At 37.7% G+C, this 17,326-nt stretch overlaps 1 non-coding gene across 1 annotated transcript; it reads right to left on the reverse strand.

Moving 5' to 3' along the window:
* On the reverse strand, nt 8,872–8,943 carry TRNAC-ACA. Its single transcript has one exon. It is a non-coding gene; the product is annotated as a tRNA-Cys (tRNA).

A 17,326-nucleotide genomic window follows, 5' to 3' on the forward strand; every position in this document is an offset into this window, starting at 1 on the left:
CTCAGCTGAAACTATTATAGTTATTTCTAATTAAACTGTCTCTGATGCACATGATAAAACATGTACTGGCCTCTCATCTCATTTGAATATGAAGTTTCGTTGTCACTCATTTTAGCAGCTGTTTGTGTTACTTAAGTCAATAATACCTTTGACTTGAGCTGACACCATCTCTTCTTGTTAACCATTGACTGCAGTTCTGCGTAGCTTGAGTTGGATGAATAAAAATAAAAGACAAATATTCCTGTAAATTAAAAAAGTTTAATTAAAAAATTTAAAATCCCAAGCAGGTTAAAGCAATATTATGAAGTAATTTTAAAAAAATGTTCTGGGAATGAATTTATAGAATGTTTTTTCTTTTATCCAACTTTTACATTGTAGAGTGTCTGGGACCATGTGGACATTAAATAAATATTTGTTGAAGAAATGAGTGAATGGGTGAATGAATGAAGTACTTTCAATTTGTGACTTAAATATTGGCATATATCTGACTCCATAGAGCTAGTTTTTTTCTACAATTCAAATAATCTGTATGCATTATAATAGAATTGCTATTTCTGTACTTACAAGGTGAATATCTTTTGCTGAACATAGCTCACCATTTTTTTTTTTTTTATCATTCTCAAGATCTGTTGAATTTGGAAGACATCTGCAAACTGTCCCTTGGGACAAATCTAGCCTGCTGCCTGTGAGCTAAAAATGATTTTTTAAAACATTTTAAAATGGTTGAAAAAAATCAAAAGAAGAATATAGTTTGATAGATGAAATTATATACAATTTAAATCTTATAAATAAAATTTCATTAGAATGTCATGATTACTTTTGTGCTACAATGTATTGGTGAGCAGTGGCCCACAGAGCCTAAAATATTTACTGTCTGGCCCTTCACAAAAATGTTTGCCAACTCCTAGTTTAGGTCTGTTTTAGTCAGTTTCAGGTACTATAGTAGAATGATATGTTCCTAAAAAATATGTTCTTAGCATAAAGTAAGCATGGCTATTACAATTTACTAAATATTGAATTTTATAAATCATTTTTTTTTCTGTTTTTAGGAGGTATGGCTGAGATAAGACTTTTAAAAGTCTTATCAATATCCCAGCAGTCAATTTACTGCTTTGAAATCTGTAGAAATTAGTTGAAAATAAAATCTTGATTTCAACCTTACAAATTATTTAATAATACTAAAATACAGGCACCAATTAAATTCTCTTAATAATATTTGAAATATATGCCCTGAAGTGATACAAACAACAGAGCAAAATCACTAGAGTCTTTTATGCTTTGTATAAGACATGTGCTAGCAGATTTTTTGAAGCATCTTTGTCTCTAGTTTTAATAACTGTAGTCTGAACTATGACATATTTATTTTTAAAATTAATTAATTAAATTAATTTATTTTAATTGGAGGCTAATTACTTTACAATATTGTAGCAGTTTTTGCCATACATTGACATGAAACAAGTGTACTATGACATATTTAAATTTGTTGAGATGTTACATGCTCAGTCATGCCCATCTGATTCTTAGTATCTGTATTAGTTTTCTCTTGCTGCTGTATGAAATTACTACAAACAGTCTACGGCCATACCATTCTGAACATACCTGGTCTTGTCAAATTACAACAAACTTTGTAGCTGAAAACAACACAAATGTAGTAGCCTACACATCTATAGATCAGAGGTCTGATCTAGATCACAGGCCTAAAGTCAAGGTGTTATGAAGGCTGAGTTCCTTTCTGTAGGATATGTGGAGAATTTGTTTCCTTGCCTTTTGCAGTTTCTAGAGGCCACCTGCTTTCCTTGGATCACCGTCCCCTTCCTTTGTCTTCAAAGCCAGCGATGTTGGACCAAATCCCTCTCACATCCCATCTTAGTCAGCTCAGGTTGCTACAGTAAAATACTATAGGATGGGTTGCTTAAACAACACACGTTTATTTTTCCACGGTTCTGGAGGATGGAAATTCCAAGATTAGGGTGCAAGCACAGAGAAGTGAAAGCTCTTTTCTTGATTTTGCAGACGGCCACCTTCTTGCTGTGCTGTTATATGATAGGGAGAGCAAGCTCTCTGGTGTCTCTAATAAGAAATAAGGACACTAATTGCATTATGGGGAAGCCTACCCTCACGACCTCATCTAAACCTAATTACCTCCCAAAGACCCTATCACCAAATGCCATCGTCCAAATGATTAGGATGTCAGCATGAATTTTTGGAGTATGTGATTCAGTCCGCAGTACATCATCACTCTGACCTCCTCTTCTGTCTTCTCTTCCACATTTAAGGGCCATATGATTACAGTGGACACAATTGGATTTCTGATAATCTGCTTATTTTAAGGTCACTTGATCAGTTCAGTTCAGTTCAGTCACTCAGTCGTGTCCGACTCTTTGCGACCCCATGAATCGCAGCACGCCAGGCCTCCCTGTCCATCACCAACTCCCGGAGTTCACTCAGACTCACGTCCATCGAGTCAGTGATGCCATCCAGCCATCTCATCCTCTGTCATCCCTTTTTCCTCCTGCCCCCAATCCATCCCAGCATCAGAGTCTTTTCCACTGAGTTAACTCTTCGCATGAGGTGGCCAAAGTACTGGAGTTTCAGCTTTAGCATCATGCCTTCCAAAGAAATCCCAGGGCTGATCTCCTTCAGAATGGACTGGTTGGGTCTCCTTGCAGTCCAAGGGACTCTCAAGAGTCTTCTCCAACACCACAGTTTAAAAGCATCAATTCTTCGGCGCTCAGCCTTCTTCACAGTCCAACTCTCACATCCATAACATGACTACTGGAAAAATCATAGCCTTGACTAGACAGACCTTAGTCGGCAAAGTAATGTTTCTGCTTTTGAATATGCTATCTAGGTTGGTCATAACTTTTCTTCCAAGGAGTAAGCGTCTTTTAATTTCATGGCTGCAGTCACCATCTGCAGTGATTTTGGAGCCCCCAAAAATAAAGTCTGACACTGTTTCCACTGTTTCCCCATCTATCTCCCATGAAGTGATGGGACTGGATGCCATGATCTTCGTTTTCTGAATGTTGAGCTTTAGGCCAACTTTTTCACTCTCCGCTTTCACTTTCATCAAGAGACTTTTTAGTTCCTCTTCACTTAGACAACCTTAATTCCATCTGCAACCTTAATTCCCCCTTTGCATGTAAGGTCACATATTCACAGGTTTCAGGATTTGGGGTCCACTATTGTACTTACCACATTATCATATCAATCATATATTCACAGAGTCTAGACAAGCCAAGTTAACTCAAATTGGAAGCAAGTAGAAGGAGTCAAATTCAGTATCCTAATCGTTCCTTAAATTCTTGGGATCTTGAAGTCATACTGCCTTTAAATTTAAAAATGAAATTGGAAGAATTAAACAGAAAGGCATTATATATAACATATCCATTTATTTATATACATACCTATATCTACCTATCTATAAACAATTGTATTTATATATATTTATAAAGGTGCAATGGCCAATTTTATCTATTACTTGGCTAAGCTATGGTTGTTTGATCGAACACCAGTCTAGATGTTGCTTGTATTTTTTATATGTGATTAATATTTGCATTTAGTAGACTTGAGTAAAGCAGATTTCTCTCCATAATGTAGGTGCATTTCAGCCTATTAGTTGAAGATCTTAAGAACAAAGACTGAGTTCACTCAAAGAAGAATGAATTCAACCACTACACTGCTGTCAGGTTCAAGACAACACTGACTCCTGCTAGAATTTCCAGTCTACTAATAAGTACTGCAAATTTCACTCTTGCCAGCTGCCACAATCTCATAAGCCAGTTCTTATAGATAGATTGATATTTAGATGGATGGCTAGATAGATAGAGTTTGCTGTTTCTGTTTCTCTAGAAAAGTATCCATGTTAAAATTGAGGGAAGTCGGAACTTATCATAATTAAAAGTGAATTGGGTAAATTCAGTGATAGAGGATATAAGCTGTACTTTACCTTATTTCAGTCAGTGAGGAGAACCTGAAGTCAGTGCTTGTTTGGCAGCATGAAAGAGAATTGTTCCTTGTACTGTTGTTGTTGTTTAGTTGTTGAGTTGTGTCCAGCTCTTTTATGACCCCATGGACTATAGCCTGCCAGGTTCCTCTGTCCATGGAATTCTTCAGACAAGAGTACTGGAGTGGGTTGCATTTTCCTTCTTCAGGGAATCTTCCTGACCTAGGAATCAAACCCGTGGCTCTTGCATTGGCAGGCAGATTCTTTACCACTGAGTCACCAGGGAAACCTGTTCCTTATATTGTCACTTTTAAATCTGAAGGTTATGAATATGTTGGAGGAGGTGGTGTTTGTGGAGTAGGAGGAGGTGGTGGAAGTTCTGAGCTAGGCAGGGGCCCTGTGTCAACATTTATCTACTGATATAACATATGCATGGGTGAATACTAAAAACTATAGTTATGTAATATACATCAAAATGAAATAATTTAAGGAAAAATGTAAAGTAAATGGTATGTAGATATGGCAAAAATCTTGGTGATATGCAAATGACTATAGCTTAAGAAATGATAATGTAGAGAAATGATCATCAAATAAATCTGGCTAGGACTTAAGAGTCATGAGACCTGGATTCAGATCATGAATGTGATACTTACCAGTTTTAAGACTTCTAATTCTTTGGTAGTAAGATGGGTAAGATGGGAAAATATCACCAACCCAACTAATCTCCTAATCTTGTGAGTTTCATTGAATCTCGTTAGTTTTTTTTTTTTTTTTTTTTGTCCAACAAACATCTATCAAATTTATATTATATGTTGGACTTCCCAGGTGGCACTATTGATAAGGAACTGAACTGCCAATGCAGGAGACACAGGAGACTCAGGTTCGATCCTTAGGTTGGAAAGATCCCCTGGAGGAAGGAGTGAAAACCCACTCCAGTATTCTTGCCTAGAGAATCCTATGGACGGAGAAGCTTAGTGGGCTACAGTCCCTAGGGTCACAAAGAGTGGGACATGACTGAAGTAACTTAGCAGGCATGCAGATTACATGTTGGTAAAGAAGATACTGTGTAAAGTACATTATTACTGGAGGGAGAAATAGGCTTTTGAAATTTTTTATGATGAACTTGTATTTAAATTTAAACTCAAGGGTAGCCCTCACTCATTTCAAAAGATCATTAGCGTAAATTTAAATTAAAATAAGACATTTCTTTTCTTCACCAAATATGAAAATAAAATGAGTGTTAGTAGGTGAGGGCATTAAGATCAGAAACAGAAAGTGCCATTTTTCATTTAGTAACTTGAACACATAGAGAATCACCTTTAACTTGATCTTATTATTTATACAGTGCTGGGAATACACGTGGTACCTTGCAAAGTGAAAGTAGAAATGACAAGGTCTTTTCCTCAGGGAGCTCAGACCGAAACGTTGAACGAGTCAACACAGCGTAGCAGTGGAGTGCGTAATTGACAGATATGATGGGAAAGGTCAGGCTAGGGCTATGGGCAGACGATGTAGGAAATGAACCTTTCAAAGCTGAGGTGGGTTGAGATTGGGAAGACAGGAGGAAGAGTGTGCTTCAGATGTCTCAGTGGGATGAAATGGAAAATGTAGGGCAAAAGGGCTCACAGAGAGGCAATTAAAGTGTGCCCACACACCAAGAAGCAACTCAGAAAGAATCTGCATGCGTGCTAAGTCACTTGAGTTGTGCCTGACTCTTTGCGACACTGTAGACCATAGCCTGCTAGGTTTCTCTGTGGGATTCTCCAGACAAGGATACTGGAGTGGGTTGCTGTACCCTCCTCCAGGGGATTTTCCCAAACCAGGAATCCAACCTGCCACTCTTAGGTCCCCTGCATTGGCAGGCTGGTTTTTTTTTTTTACCACCAGCACCACCTGGGAAGCCCAGAAAGAATCTACTGGATATTATTTTCTTTATTCCTTGTTATTTGCAAGTTTCTGTTCTGAACATGTGCCAGTGAATAGACTGTTTTCTCCACTTCTGGTTTAAAAATTAAGGGTGAAAGTGGGCAACTAGATAAATATTTCCAGGGAAATTTGGTCAATTTGACAGTAGAAACCATTGCAAAGTGGGGAGAGTCACAGTATATCCTGGTGTTGGCAATGAGTTAATGAGTGCTCTGAAAAACACAAAGGTTTCCAAATTCCGTGATTGTTTATGACACTTGACCATTCAACCTTGCATGCTAATGGAGCTACCAGGATGGGTCCTTAGCCCTTTGTCTGTCTATACCAACCTCCCCACTATGTGTTCCTGAATAGCCAGCTGCTGCTGCTGCTAAGTCGTTTCAGTCGTGTCCGACTTTGTGTGACCCCATAAATGGTAGCCCACCAGGCTTCCCAGTCCCTGGGATTCTCCAGGCAAGAACACTGGAGTGGGTTGCCATTTCCTTCTCTAATGCATGAAAGTGAAAAGTGAAAGCGAAGTCGCTCATATGTGTCTGACTCTTCATGACCCCCTGGACTGCAGCCTACCAGGCTCCTCCGTCCATGGGATTTTCCAGGCAAGAGTACTGGAGTAGTGTGCCACTGAATAGCCAGAGTTAATAGTTAAATTATGATGGCATCCTTTACAATATCACTCTAGCTCCTCTAATTTTCTCCTACTTAGAGTCATAATAATCATTGTAACAACTAGTATCTGTTGAGGACTTAGTCTTTGCCAGGCACTATTTGAAGCACCTCACATGTAATATCTCATTTATTCCTCATAACAAGTAGTAGTAGAAAACTGTTTTACAGACAAAGAAGTGGAGACTCAAAAATATTAAATGATTCATTCAAGGTCATTCAACTAAAAAGTGGTAGTGGTGGTATTTGAACCTAGGTTTTCTTGCCCTAGCTCTCCCTCTTTACTACCTCACTATTATTGCCTACCAGAAGGCCTTACAGAAGCTAGGAGGGGGTGAAAGGGTGTGAAACAGAACTACAGAGTCAAAATCACCTCACAGCATCATCTTCTCTTATTCCTGCCTCTCCAGAAAGAATCCCTTAAATGCCATCCCTGATAAGTTGCCACTTTGCTTCTCCTCAGATGCTACTGGTGACCTGGAACTTGGTGCCACGTGAGGCAGCCTAGTCCATTTTTAGATAGCTCTAATTGTTACCCAGTTATTCCATATTTCGAACATAAATAATTTCTCTCCCTAACTTCACCTACTTGTCCTAGTTCTTTTTTCTGGAGCTCTACCAAATACAACTTTTCTTTCCTCTGATAGACATACTGTTAAATATTTGAAGAACTGAGGGATTTTGGACTGTCTCTTACTATACCCCAGCCTCCTTTTTTTCTACTTGCAGAAGAAATGCAAGATTTTATTTTCAAAATGTGACAGGTCTTTGCGTTCATTTTTGTGAGAGCTTATTTATACCTATTAACCCAGAAGGACATTATTATGCATTGGAAAGATTAGCATTGTTCTAGGATTTATTTGGTTGGGACAGTCAGTATACCTCTGTGCAGTCTTAATAGTTTAACATTCAGTTTCATTCATTTATTTCTCTGGCTTTGTGCTTGACCCAGGCTAGGCCCTGGTGTTCAACTGTAAGGATAAATCACTTATCTCTTCAAAACTTAGAAAAAAGAGAGAGAGAGAGGAACACATGATAGTGAAAAAGTGCTTTTGTGAAGATCAAGAATAAGATGTAGAGAAAAAAAGAACATGAGGTAGTTTTCGGTGTCATGAGTATGAGCCTCTTGGTGTGAATCTACTGAGTGAAGACTGAAACATTAGAGACTTGTAAGGACAAATTGGGTGGTATCATCAGGGAGAATAAGAGACTAGAGCAACTTTGGCAATGATTTATGGTATTTCTGGTCCTATCTGAGGAAGGATAACAATTATAGGCTATACAGATGCGATTATTTTTGTTAAATTGGGCATTGTAGCTGGTTATGAAAGTTGTGAGTTTTACAGTTGTCCATATAATATAGTATTCTTCATAAAAATTTCCAGGAGGCTTAAGACTTTTGTGTTTCAGTGAAAAACTTCAATTTTATTAAAAAAATTAATCTTTAGGAAGGCTTTTTTATTGGAACTGACTCCTTTTGCATGGGGGGATTGCTGCTCCCTTTCTTCTGGTGTGTCCTCCTTTTGTTTATTGGAAGGTGAATTGGCTCAAACTGGGAAGGTCACCAAACAGTCACATGACTGGGGTAGACTCTTCTTCTTCAGAGCTCAGTTTCCTCATCTGTGAAGTAAGGCTGTAAGGCTAAGTTTCTTTCTAGTTCTGAGGATTATTAAGTCCTTTCTTATTTTGGTGTAGGGTTTTCCTGATATATAAGGGCCTAGTATGGACATAAATAGTTCATTACCCTTTTGATATCTGTGGTGTTGCAGACTGAATTGTTGGTTGCAATGCTTCATTTTCCTGCTATGCTGGTGTTAGATTTATTCATACCCTCACCAGGGCATTAGGGTGGACAAAGTATGTTTCTCTGTCCCTTGGCTTTAGGTTTGTCCTAAAGCGTGTTCTTTGCCCCTTGCTTTGACCAAAAGCAGCAGTGACACAAGCAAGGGCTTGAAACATACTTGTGCTTGGCTTGAGCACTGGTTCAGGGAGGGTGAGAGAATCTGAACCTAGACACAGACCAGACTTAGATACAACCCAAAGTTTAGAGCCCAGCCTACATCAGTTGAATCCCAGCAGGTGCATGAGTGAAAAATAAATGTTTCATATTTTTGCTGCTGATGTTTTGTAGTTCTTTATTTGGCAGGGTTAATTAATCATGAAAATAAGGCATACTTAATGTGTGTGTGCTCAGTTGCTTTAAGTGAAAGTGAAGTCGCTCAGTCGTGTCCGACTCTTTGCGACCCCATGGACTGTAGCCTACCAGGCTGCTCTGTTCATAGGATTTTCAAGGCAATAGTACTGGAGTGGATTGCCATTTCCTTCTCCAGGGGATCTTCCCGACCCAGGGATCGAACCTGGGTCTCCTGCATTGTAGACAGACGCTTTACCATCTGAGCCACCAGGGAAGTTGCTATAGTTGTGTCCAATTCTTTGTGACCCCATGGACTGTAGTCCGCCAGGCTCCTCTGTTCATGGGATTTCCCAGGCAAGAATACTGGAGTGGGTTGCCATTTCCTCCTCCGGGGATCTTCCTGACCGCTGGGATCGAACCCACTTCTCCTGTGTCTTCTGTATTGGCAGGCAGACTTTTCACCACTGAGCTACCTGGGAAACTCTAATGCTGTTTAGTTGTCAATTTTTTAGTTTAGTTTGGGTTTTTTTTTTCATAGAGCTGCCAGTCATTAAAGATGGTTTTGTTTTTTAGCCCATTGATAATACTTCTGAGTGGAACCCCAAACCCTCAAGCTGGAATGACCCTTATTATTCAGGTTAGCTACCAGTATGCAGAATTTGGATTTAAATGCACACTAGGAGTCAGAGCCACTGAAGACCTCTAGGTCCCTTTGCTCCCAATACTGACTTCCTACTTCTCAGCCACAAACTTCATCCACAACATGTAAATATCTGGCATTTATATACTGCTGCCCAAGTTGGGGGGAGGGGAGGATTGCAGTACAGGAAAATTGGCATCAGCAGTCTTTGGGGGCCTAAGAGTCTTGAGAATTAATGGATTCTTTTCTACCATGCTGTGTTCCAAGATTAATCTGGTTTCTGTCTGCCATGAACTGACACAGATTATTGTTTTATGGTTATTTAAGGCACAGCATTTACCCTCCACAATTAGGCTATCCCCTGCTTTTCCATTTAATAAGATCAAACAAAGTGGTCCCCTGTTTATATTCTTGAAAGCTGTGAGCTGAGATACCCATTAGACCCATCATACTCACTTTTCTGCCTATCTGCAACTAGATCTTTCGGAATTTGATAGATTCACACTGTGTATCCAACACATCCTTAGGCTTGCTTAGGGAAAGTGAAGAAAATTTAAAACAATCCCATATAACTGGAAGAAGGAGATCCCACGCTGTGGTCATGCACAGTTCTTTTTAGAAGAACTTGGTTTCATTGCATCTAGTATGTTATCTGGTAACGTTCCCTTGTTGATATTCTACAAGCTTTCCAGGCTCAGAACATTCATTCTCTAAGCTCTTTATGGGAGAGGTGACACAAAATAATTGAGGATGAAAAGGACTTTATGATGAAATGAACCAAGAAAAGTTATTTCAGTCAAGCATAGATTCTGAATTTGTGTTTTCTTTGATAAGAAAGAGATTTCTACTCTGTAGTGATTTGTGGTGAAAGTCACCCAAGTATGATGCTGCATTCTTGGATATTACAGGTAGAAGGCAGGAGTGGAGACAGTCACTTACTCCTCCTCAGGGGGCACAGAAATAATTACCCGAATCATATTGGGATTTACACATCTTCAGTGTGACTGTTCCAATGCTACCTGTTATTGGAATGACATGGCAACTGTTTTAGTCAAATGATGCAATAACAATAAAAATAAAACCTGGCCTAGTGAAAGTGAGTTTATAGTATGGAATCTTCAAAACTTGTTTTAGTGTCTATCAAACATTCTCACATACATTATTGCATTTATTTCTCAAAATAATCCTATGAGTATAGTTATTATACCCATATGTCAAACATCATGCTCTTATTTAGATGTATCTTGCAATTCATCTTCAGATCTGTAAGTCTCTTCTGTCCTTAGATCAGACGCTACTTAGAGGACAAATTTTTATATATCCTCATTATATATCCCCCAACATGAAGATGAAGACATTCTATCATAGAGGTTAAGGAATTTGTCAAGGATCCCACAACTGATAAATTGCAGACTGAGATTCAAGCATTGCCTAGGCTAATAGCCTTTTAATTCTATGATAATGGCTTCCCTATAATACTTATAAATGCTTATAAACAATGCATTTGTTTGGTATTTTATATAATTTTTATGTTATGTTATGCTACATGATTTATATTATTCATGTATGTAACTACTTTAATAATTTGACCTGAAGATGTTAATAGTGTTCCTTTTACTCCCTGAGTAGAGACTAACTGAGGATATAAAGAAAACAAAACAAGGTTTTTAATCCTTAGGATCTTCCTATCAGGATTGGGAAATTGGGCAGATAGACCAAAAGTAGAGATTTTCTGCTAATTCCTATGTGTGTGATGTTTTGGCCTTATTCCAAAACAAGATTCCTTTGTCTTCTCGTTCCAATTTCGCCAAACCCAGGATTTTCCAAACTCCCAGCCACTGTGTTGTAGGAGGTTGAGTGAAGGAACCCCTCATATACAAACAGTTTTACCAATGAAGTTTTTTCCCTAGATTTTGCAAAGAAAAACAATGGGAAAGATTTTCTAATCTTTTGGCTCTAATTCCTCTACTGAATGGAGAATGCAATCATTCTAAGTAGTGTGTAAAATTAATTATAGCTGGAAGAGAGTTGCCAGGCTTGTGAATTCCCAGGGATTGCAGGGGTTGGGGGTGGGGTGGGAATTGCCCTCCAGATACAGTCATTTTTTCCATAAATGTGTTTAGAAAATACCCATGTTTTTGTTTTCACTCCAGCATGACCTTGGTGTGGGATCCAAGGAAATTAACTTTACTGGGTCTGAATTTCCTTTTAAATTATGCAACTAAAAATGCTGATAGATCTTAGCCTGTGCTAATATTGCATATGAGAACCAGATAATATCAATACCAGATAATATCTAATTTAAAGTCTGTTCACCTTCATTTTAAAAACATTCTTTTTGTAGTTCTTTTAAATAGCAATTAATGGGTTTAAGCAATTAATGGGTTTAAGCTTTTGCTGGGGTGAGGGTGCTATGGAGGAATTATTCATAATTATATATCACTTATTTATCTGTCAATTATCTGTCAACAAGTAAATTTAAGACTACTGTATTTCATCTGAAATGGAATATAGATATAAAGTTTGAAGAGATGAGGCTTTTTTTTTTTTAAAAACATCAGATAATTAAGTGAAATTATTAGGTAATTAAGTAAAGAAAACTGTCTGAAATGACACATAACATAGAGTACCATACTAGTCACACTTCATCTCTAAGGATAAGAATTATATAAAAATCACTTGATTATACACTCAACTGTCTTCTAGGAGAGGCTCTTTGGGAAAAGTACATATAAGGTGGTCTATTGTAGAGACTCACTTTACTGTTTTCATTTGAAAGATAGTGAAATATCTACCCTCTCTGTTTTCTAATCTTACTTTCCAGTGGCATCTTCATCTTATTTTTCTTCAGCAAAGCTTCTACTGCGACCCTAAGCATGGCCTAGTTAGAAACTTATAACCAGTGATACATTTATTTAAGAGCAATTTAGGCACCTATGAGCAACTCCCTTTAGGGCACCATGTTGATCAGTAAAAGAATTCTGTTACATAACTGGACATTTTTTTTTTTAATCTTAAAGTTATAACCAGATCATTTTTAAGTTTGGAAATTTGTTTTTTATTTTTTAAACAATTATGCTTATTATAAAAAAACAGAAATTTCAGAAAAATATTAGAAAGTAGAGGGAGAAAATCACCCATATTTAACTATTCATGGTGAATTTTCTTCTCATTTTTTTTTTTTTTTTTACACATCTTCTAGTTCTCCTTTATCTCAAACAAGCTTTTCGGAGGTTGCTATTGACTCTCTTGGTCTTTCTGTTGTACGAACACCCAGATGTAATACATGTTTGTAACGCTTGGCTTTGTTTCAGGTGTATTGTTGCTCCTGTGCCCCATCTTCCCCTCGGTGTCATCTGCCCACTCCCACTGAGCTTTCTGATGAAGGCTGAGAATATTAGTTTCTGGAGTAAATAACAGTCTTTTAGGGATGCCAGGCATTGGTTCTAAGTGAGAAGCACTTCCTTTGATTACACATTTCCTTTACCAGATCTCTGAAGAAGCCCAGTGGTAAAGCTTTTGCTTAGAAGATCACAGGCTGTAGTCACTAGTCTTTTCTAATTACAAGTAATGAGTTTCAGATTTTTTTCTTCCCTATTACATTCTGCTTTTGACCACTATGCTTAGATCACTTAATGTGGCAATAGATTATAAGATTTTAATTTCTCAGTGTAATGATGGAATTGTCAGGTGGTTATGTTCTGATGCTTGGTGCCAATTGGGACTGAGATTAAGTCCTAGTTTTTCTCATTTGCCAGTGAGGGACCTTGAAGAAGGCACTTTCTCTCTCTAAGATACAGTTGTTGTTGTTTTTTAATGTGAATAATAATGAAATTATAACAATCATGGGTGTGTTGTAGGGATTATGTGAGACAGTGGTAGAGAGGTTATAAGCACAGATTCCATAACTACCTGGATTCAAGCCAGCTACCTACTGGCAGTATAGCCTTGGGAAAGTTTCTTAACCTCTCTGTGCTTCTGATTTCTGAACAATTAAATGAGGATATTCACAGTTACTATTTTGTAAAATTGTTATGAGGGTTAAATAAGTTAATACATGGAAGTATACATCAGAGTCATTAGCACAAGTGTTTAGTCGATGCTGGTTGTTTTTATTATTATTATTGGTGTTTATAAAGCCTGTCCCATAGTAAATCCTCAGTAGATATTTATTCTTATGATTCTTCTCTGGATTTTGTCACTGTTCTTTCTCCCCTTTGGTTCTTTGCTTAGCTTATTGAGATCAATAAATAGGACCTTACCCAAAGTGAGCACCAATAATCTTTGAAATTAGCAGCAGAGAAGAGCAACTCATGGGCGCTACTCTTTACCAGATCAGATAGATTTTCTCTTTTGCCACCTATTCTCCATTGACTAGAACAAGAAGGGTATTCTCAAGAAGGGTATACTCATCCCACTGTCCATATAAGTCATTATTCTATGCGGGTAATTATCCAGAGTTCCATTATCCTGGAGAATTATTTTAGAAATGGTTGTTTTTATTTATGCCCAGTTGACAAAAGAGGGATACCACCCTCGGAATCCTGCAGAAGCTTAGGATGCCTTTCAAAATAACAGAAGTTACTATTTAGGGGCAAAATTCTTTTTTTTTTTTTTTTCTTGTATAGATTTGATAAGATGTCAGCATTAACAAAAGGAATGACCAATATGGTAGATCATCAGTGTTAATGTCATTGATTTCCACCTATATTGCATATCATATACTAACACAAAAGAGATATACTTACGGGTAGCCAAATGTATCTGACTATTCTTAGTCTATTTAATATGCAGCAACTTTTTCCCTCTGAAGTAATGTCAAAAAGGATTTTATTGTATTTAATTTGAGAAATAGAATTTGTGATAGATTGGACAAGTACAGAACTGAAGGTTTTGTATGCCATTTAAAATGATTTTTACTCAATTTCTCCCATGTGCCAGTTGCTTTCACTAATGACATTTTTTTTTTGCTGCAAAATTTATGAAAAAAGAATTAGCTATGCAAATTAATGATATAAAAAGAAATGGAGGGACAATGTTTATCTCTAGCAGGGGGCATATTACTCTCATGTAACAAAAACAACAACCACAAAAAATCCATGTTTCTTTCAGTTCGTTCAGTCCAGTCACTCAGTCATGTCCGACTCTGTGTGACCCTGTGGACTGCAGCACTCCAGGCTTCCTTGTCCACCACCAACTCCAGCAGCTTGCTCAAACTCATGTCTATCAAGTCAGTGATGCCATCTAACCATCTCATCCTCTGTCATCCCCTTCTCCTCCTACCTTCTATCTTTCTCAGCATCAGGGTCTTTTCCAATGAGCCAGTTCTTCACATCAGGTGGCCAAAGTATTGGAGTTTTAGCTGTAGCATCAGTCCTTCCAATGAATATTCAGGACTGATTTCCTTCAGGATGAACTGGTTGGACCTCCTTGCAGTCCAAGGGACTCTCAAGAGTCTTCTCCAACACCACAGTTCAAAAGCATCAATTCTTCGGCACTCAGCTTTCTTTATAGTCCAACTCTCACATCCATACATGACTCCTGGAAAACCCATAGCTTTGATTCAACAGACCTTTGTTGGCAAAGTAATGTCTCTGCTTTTTAAAATGCTCTCTAGTTTGGTCATAGCATTTCTTCCCAGGAGCAAGCATCTTTTAATTTCATAGCTGCAGTCACCATCGGCAGTGATTTTGGAGCTGAAGCAAATAAAGTCTATCACTATTTCCTTTATTTCCCCGTCTATTTGCCATGAAGTGATTGGAACGGATGCCATGATCTTAGTTTTCTGAATGTTGAGCTTCAAGCCAACTTTTTCACTCTCCTCTTTCACTTTCATCAAGAGGCTCTTTGGTTCTTCACTTTCTGCCATAATGGTGGTGTCATCTGCATATCTGAGGTTATTGATATTTCTCCCGGCAATCTTGATTCCAGCTTGTGCTTCATCCAGCCCAGCATTTTGCATGATGTACTCTGCATATAAGTTAAATAAGTAGGGTGACAGTATACAGCCTTGACGTACTCATTTCTCTATTTGGAACCAGTCTGTTTTCCATGTCCGGTTCTAACTTTTGCTTCTTGACCTGCATACAGATTTCTCAGGTGATAGGCCAGGCGGTCTGGTACTCCCATCTCTTTCAGAATTTTCCACAGTTTGTTATGATCCACACAGTCAAAGGCTTTGGAGTAGTCAATAAAGCATAAATAGATGTTTTTCTGGAACTCTCTTGCTTTTTCAGTGATCCAGCAGATGTTGGCAATTTGATCTCTGGTTTCTCTGCCTTTTCTAAATCCAGCTTGAACATCTGGAAGTTCATGGTCCATGTACTGTTGAAGCCTGGCTTGGAGAATTTTGAGCATTACTTTGCTAGTGTGAGATGAGTGCAATTGTGAGGTAGTTTGAGCATTCTTTGGTATTGCCTTTCTTTGGAATTAGAATGAAAACTGACCTTTTCCAGTCCTGTAGCCACTGCTGAGTTTTCTAAATTTGCTAGCATAGGGAGGGGGGTTCATGTTTGGGAACGCATGTAAGAATTAAAGATTTTAAAATTTAAAAAATAAAAAACTAAAAAAAAATAAAAAAAATAAATTTGCTAGCATATCGAGTGCAGCACTTTCACAGCATCATCTTTTAGGATTTGAAATAGCTCAACTGGAATTCTATCACCTCTACTAGCTTTGTTTGTAGTGATGCTTCCTAAGGCCCACTTGACTTTGCCTTCCAGGATATCTGGCTTTAGGTGAGTGATCACACCATCATGGTTATCTGGGTCGTGAAGATCTTTTTTGTACAGTTTTTCTGCATATTCTTGCCACCTCTTCGTCAGATCTTCTGCTTCTGTTAGGTCCATACCATTTCTCCTTTATTGTGCCCATCTTTGCATGAAAGTTTCCCTTGGTATCCCTAATTTTCTTGAAGAGATCTCTAGTGTTTCTCATTCTATTGTTTTCCTCTATTCCCTTGCATTGATCACTGAGGAAGGCTTTTTTAAAATCTCTCCTTGCTGTTCTTTGGAACTCTGCATTCAAATGGATATATCTTTCCTTTTCTCCACTTTTTAAGCTTCTCTTCTTTTTTCAGTTATTTGTAAAGCCTCCTCAGACAGTCATTTTGCCTTTTTGCATTTCTTTTTCTTGGGGATGGTCTTGATCCCTGCCTCCTGTAGAATGTCATGAACCTCCCCACCATAGTTCATCAGGCATTCTGTCTATCAGATCTAATCCCTTGAGTCTGTTTGTCACTTCTACTGCATAATCGTAAGGGATTTGATTTAGGCCATACCTGAATAGTCTAGTGGTTTTCCCTACTTTCTTCAATTAAGTCTGAATTTGGCATGTTTCTTTAAATATAGTTAAAATCTAGAATTCCACATTTTGGGCTGGTCTTCCCCAGTTGATTATAATCATTGAGATTGGAATCTAACAGATAATCATGGGGAATGCTGTTTTATAATAACATGCAATGTTTTATCATAATGTATATGATAGATTTCAATGTATTCTGAACATAGGTTCAAGCCTCCATTCTATGACTTACTAGCAAAGCCGTATTATCTTTTCTGTATGTCTGGAATAATATACCTACTTCCAGAGTTATTGTTAGGATTATGGTACATAATATATATTAAAAACAATCTGTAAGGTGATACAAAACTGTTAGTTATTAGCAATCAAAGATTCAAAATGACTACCTTAAACTTGCTATTTCAAATCCTAAAATTGCACTCATCTGTTCAAATATTTCTTAAATACCTTTGGTTTTACTTAGAGATTGAATATACCAAATATATTTCACTGATCATGTGAGTTCCTGTCAAGATGTGTTTCCCATTGGGCAAGACCTTTTAATAAGAGGAGAAGAACAGTGCATATAGCTATTTAGATCAGTACTAAGATAGGAAATCACATTTGGTAATAATAAACGGTAAGAGAAAAATAGTGTAAAATGTTACAAAGACTTGTTCTAAATCTATTTTCCCTCAGTACCCAATGGGCTTTACAATATTATTTTCTCCCATTT

Source organism: Capra hircus, chromosome 8 (assembly GCF_001704415.2).
Source record: "Capra hircus breed San Clemente chromosome 8, ASM170441v1, whole genome shotgun sequence".
In the NCBI taxonomy this organism is placed as follows: Eukaryota; Metazoa; Chordata; class Mammalia; order Artiodactyla; family Bovidae; genus Capra; species Capra hircus.